At 53.9% G+C, this 5,000-nt stretch overlaps 2 pseudogenes; both read left to right on the plus strand.

Annotated features, from left to right (window-relative positions):
* The first annotated feature begins 3,235 nt into the window (after nt 1-3,235).
* LOC137317377 (U2 spliceosomal RNA) lies at nt 3,236-3,350 on the plus strand (annotated as a pseudogene).
* Nucleotides 3,351-4,080: 730 nt separating this feature from the next.
* Nucleotides 4,081-4,257, plus strand: LOC137317418 (U2 spliceosomal RNA; annotated as a pseudogene).
* The last annotated feature ends 743 nt before the right edge of the window (nt 4,258-5,000 follow it).

A 5,000-nucleotide genomic window follows, 5' to 3' on the forward strand; every position in this document is an offset into this window, starting at 1 on the left:
GACCGGCTGATCCTTCCCTTTCACAGGCAGGCTTTTGGCCCTCGCTCAAACGACAAAGGTGTTCAGAAGGAAGTCCTGGGGGGAAGGCATGGAGGGACGGACACAGGGAAGTCCGCACAAAACAGGTCCCCTGGAACCTCTGACCCAGAAAACCGGGTTCCTGGTGAAAGCAGTCCTGCCCCGCCCTGCCATTAACATGACAATGGACAGGGCCCGGACCAGGCGCAGCGGACGGTAGCGAGCAGTCGGAGGGTGAAAATCCGCCAGTGGGTGAAAAGGAGAGCCGTGCGGTGAGAGGAGGCGGAAAGCGGTTCGCAGACTTTCGCTGTACCTCCGGCGGGCAGCGCCGCACCTCCGAGCGCTCGGTACCGTCCGCTGCGCCTCGTCCTGCCGCACGCGACGAGCCGTCCCCGGAGGAAATCGGCCTCGGCCTTCCTGAGATATCAGTCTCCAGGTGGGACAGAAAAACCGGGGGCCCCCGGCTCGCTTTCGGCGGCCCGCTAGTCGACTTCCCGTCGTGCGAACGCGATCCTTCCGGTACCTTTCGGTGCCCCTTGCCCGACTCTAGCTCCGGTGGTAAAGCGGAGTCGGTCGGTCTGACGGCCGCCGAGTTAGCAGGCGGAAAGCGGTTTGCAGCCTTTCGCTGTACCTCCGGCGGGCAGCGCCGCACCTCCGAGCGCTCGGTACCGTCCGCTGCGCCTCGTCCTGCCGCACGCGACGAGCCGTCCCCGGAGGAAATCGGCCTCGGCCCTCCTGAGATATCAGCCTCCATACGGGCGTCACAAATCAGTGGACATGGTCAGCTGCAAAGCAGTGTCATTACAACCTTTCATAAACGACAGGGCAGCACTGCACTGCACCGCACTGCACTGCACCCCACACTACATCACACTTGCCTGCCTGCCTGCCGGCCTGCCTGCCGCTGCCTACTCTCACCAGCGGACCAAAGTGAGGATAACACCCCGAAGCAAGCATCTCCCTTGCCGCCCACCAGCCCACACCAATCCCCTTGCCTGCCTCCCACAAATTCCACCAGCGAGGCAAAGTGAAAATCAACCCCCAAAAAACGCACTCCACACCGGCCATCGCCCGCTATACACCCCCCCTGGGGTGAATATTAAGCCCGAGAACACCGACTGTAACCAACCGCAGTGAAAAGTTGAAGTGGCAACTCATTAACCAGATTTACACTTGGCAACTCATAAACCAAATGAACAAAAAATCTGGTTAATGAGTTGCCCAAAATAAATCTGGTTAATGAGTTGCCACTTCAACTTTTCACTGCGGTTGGTTGCAGTCGGTGTTCTCGGGCTTAATATTCACCCCGGGGGGGCGGGGTGGGTGATTCTGGGGGTAGTGTCCGGGAGGGTGAGCCTTTTATTCGGCAGGAGGCGTGTGGGGAAATCATCAACCTGTCAGACGATGAGTTGTCACAAATGCCATTGCTTAATGAAAGCTGCGCTCCCGAACTGGACTGACTGTCTGACTGTCTGTCTGTCCGTTTGTCAAGGGGAGGAAAAGGCGGTGGTGGTGGTGAGGGTGGAGCTTTACGCTCAGGAGGGGAGACTTTCCTTCATGCCAATTAATCTGCAGCAGAAAGTCATCCCCCCCCCGACTGGGATTCGAAGCCCGGTCCTGACCACGAGACCACCGGGGAGAGCTGCCTCAAGTCCCTGAGGGACCTGGACACGAGGCCGAGGACACACGCACGCCTGCTGCACTGGCAGCAGCGACCAACAGGGGGCTGACCGGCTGATCCTTCCCTTTCACAGGCAGGCTTTTGGCCCTCGCTCAAACGACAAAGGTGTTCAGAAGGAAGTCCTGGGGGGGAGGGAGGGAGGCAGGGAAATCAGCACAAAGCAGGTCCCCTGGAATCTCACACCTGCGTCCCAGAAAACAGGTCTCCTGGTCAAAGCAGTCCTGCCCCGTCCTGCCATTAACGTGACAATGGACAGGGCCCCGGCAGCTTGAGACACATCTTTTTTTCAATATGCAAGTTCTTTTTAAAAAGGTTTCCTTCCACAGCAGCTCTGAGTAAGAGTGAGAGAGAGAGAGAGAGAGAGAGAGACACTGACTGACACTGACACTGACACTGACACTGACACACACACACACACACACACACACACCGTCTCCCATCCGATTGGTGGACTATGGGATTGAAAATCGAACTTTGAGTTTCAATGCAGGGGGGAGAGCGCGAACGCAGCCCCTCCCAACTACCACACGCGCGTTGTTGTTGTTGTAATATAGAACTGCAAGTTGCCGTTGTCGTGGTCGTTTCGAATCAGCACAAAGTAGGTGCCTCCCTGGAATGTCACACCTGCGTCCCAGAAAACAGGTCTCCCGGTCAAAGCAGTCCCGCCCCGCCCTGGGATTAACATGACAACGGACAGGGCCCAGTCAGGGAGCAGCTTGAGAGACACCTTTCAATAGGCGCTTCTGAAACATTAACGCCTTGTTTCTTCCGACAGTTTAACCAGCGATTAACATGACAACGGACAGGGCCCAGTCAGGGAGCAGCTTGAGAGACGTCTTTCAATAGGCGCTTCTGAAACATTAACGCCGTGTTTCTTCCGACAGTTTAACCAGCGATTAACATGACAACGGACAGGGCCCAGTCAGGGAGCAGCTTGAGAGACACCTTTCAATAGGCGCTTCTGAAACATTAACGCCTTGTTTCTTTCGACAGTTTAACCAGCCTTTAACACGCCTTGTGTTTTTATTTCCCATTTCCAGCCAGCCAGCCAGCCAGCCAGCCGAGCCGAGCCAGCATCTGCAGTATTTTTTTTGATTGGTCTTGCCTGCCGTGGAATGAATATTTCAACACGAGCTGCTGATTGTCAGCACCTCACCTCTTTCTCAATTGGCCGTTGCAATCTCACTCACTCGCTGTGAGACACGTCACGTCACTAGTTTTACTCAAAGAGGTTTCCTTCCACGGCAGTTCGTTAGTGACTGAGACTGACTGACGGAGGTCCGTTGAGACACAACCCTCCCCCATCTGATTGGTGGCCTACTGGCAAATTTACCAATCTGTCAAGCAATCCTGGCAAGAAAGGAAAAAACGGCAACTTCTTTAAACTCATCCACTGTTGCAATTAGAAACGGTGGCAAAAAATGTGGCCAGAGTGGGAGAGAACGGCAGTGCTTCGAGACTGCTTTCAACACCGGCAGCCAGAGAACAAAGAGGGAGGGCAAACAGGACCCGAGATCAATTCGCATCGAGCGCGGTATCGCTTCTCGGCCTTTTGGCTAAGATCAAGTGTAGTATCTGTTCTTATCAGTTTAACAAGCACCAAGACCTAGCTTGGCTGGTGGTGAGAAGGGCCCTTCCCGTCAGATCCTTCATGCACTCCCGGGCTCTCAGCGCCACCGCGCGCTGTCCCAGAGGAGGCTGCGGTGGAGACGAGACCGTCACCCATCTCCTTATGGAATGTGCCTTTGCAAAGAAGGTCTGGAGAGAGATGCAGTGGTATCTGTCCAGGTTCGTCCCGAGCAGTTCCGTAACACAGGTTTCTGTGCTCTACGGGCTGTTCCCGGGGACGCACACTGAGACGGACATCGGCTGCTGCTGGAAGACCATCAACTCGGTGAAAGACGCCCTTTGGTCTGCCCGAAACTTGCTGGTCTTCCAGCACAAGGAGCTGTCCTCGACCGAGTGTTGCAGACTGGCACATTCCAAGGTCCAGGACTACGTGCTGAGGGACGCACTGAGGATGGGTGCGGCCGCCGCAAAGGCCCTGTGGGGAAAGGCAACCGTTTAGAGCCTTCCCGACATTGTAAACCGAGGGGCTGCAATCAGGGAAAAACCCCCTCGGGCAGAATGTAAAATTCAAATTGCTGTAATGTAACTGTAATGAATCTGAAATGGACCAGAAATGAATCTGTAATCAATAATCTGTGTTGAGTATGATGCAATGAGACACCCGAGAGTGTCATGAACTGTAATGATGTCCAATGTTTTCATTGTACTGCACTTAACGTAACCTGCAAATTGTATAATCTGTATTGTGTACGTTTGGAAAGTGATATGACAACTGTTTTGTATGTACTGCTGCAAATTTTTATGAATAAAGTATATTTTTTGGAAAAAAAAAAAAATCTGTTCTTATCAGTTTAATATCTGATACGTCCCCTATCTGGGGACCATATATTAAATTGATTTTTGGAACAGGGAGATGGACTAGGGGCTTGCTCCGTCCACTCCACGCATCGACCCAGTATTGCAGTGTCTCTGGGAACGGTGCACCTCCCTGTGGGGAGATATTCAAAAGGAAAAACAGCTCTTTCCCAGTGTCTCTGTGTGTGTGTGTGTGTGTGTGTGTGTTTTATTACTGAGAATAAAGCTGATATCTCTCTCTCTCTCTCTCTTAAACTCAGAGCTGCTGTGGAAGGAAACCGTTTTAAAAAGAACTTTCTCAGCTCAGTGGTATTTTTTTCTTCTCCAAGGCTGAGTGCCGCTCGCACGGAGCGATATAATTCAAAGTGCAAAATAACTTGGCGTCGTTGACTTGAAACAAGCAGGGTCTGCTTCCAAATGAAAGCTGCGCTCCCGAACTGGACTGACTGTCTGTCTGTCTGTCTGTCTGTTTGTCAAGGGGTGGAAAAGGCGGCGGTGGTGGTGAGGGTGGAGCTTTACGCTCAGGAGGGGAGACTTTCTTTCAGAGGTGCCAATTAATCTGCAGCAGAAAGCCATCCCCCCCGACCGGGATTCGAAGCCCGGTCCTGACCACAAGACCACCGGGGAGAGTTGCCTCAAGTCCCTGAGGGACCTGGACACGAGGCCGAATACACACGCACGCCTGCTGCACTGGCAGCAGCGACCAACAGGGGGCTGACCGGCTGATCCTTCCCTTTCACAGGCAGGCTTTTGGCCCTCGCTGAAACGACAAAGGTGTTCAGAAGGAAGTGCTGGGGGGAAGGCAGGCAGGGAGGGACGGACACAGGGAAGTCCGCACAAAACAGGTCCCCTGGAACCTCTGACCCAGAAAACCGGG

The sequence above is a fragment of the Heptranchias perlo genome, unplaced genomic scaffold (assembly GCF_035084215.1).
Source record: "Heptranchias perlo isolate sHepPer1 unplaced genomic scaffold, sHepPer1.hap1 HAP1_SCAFFOLD_615, whole genome shotgun sequence".
NCBI classification, from domain to species: Eukaryota; Metazoa; Chordata; class Chondrichthyes; order Hexanchiformes; family Hexanchidae; genus Heptranchias; species Heptranchias perlo.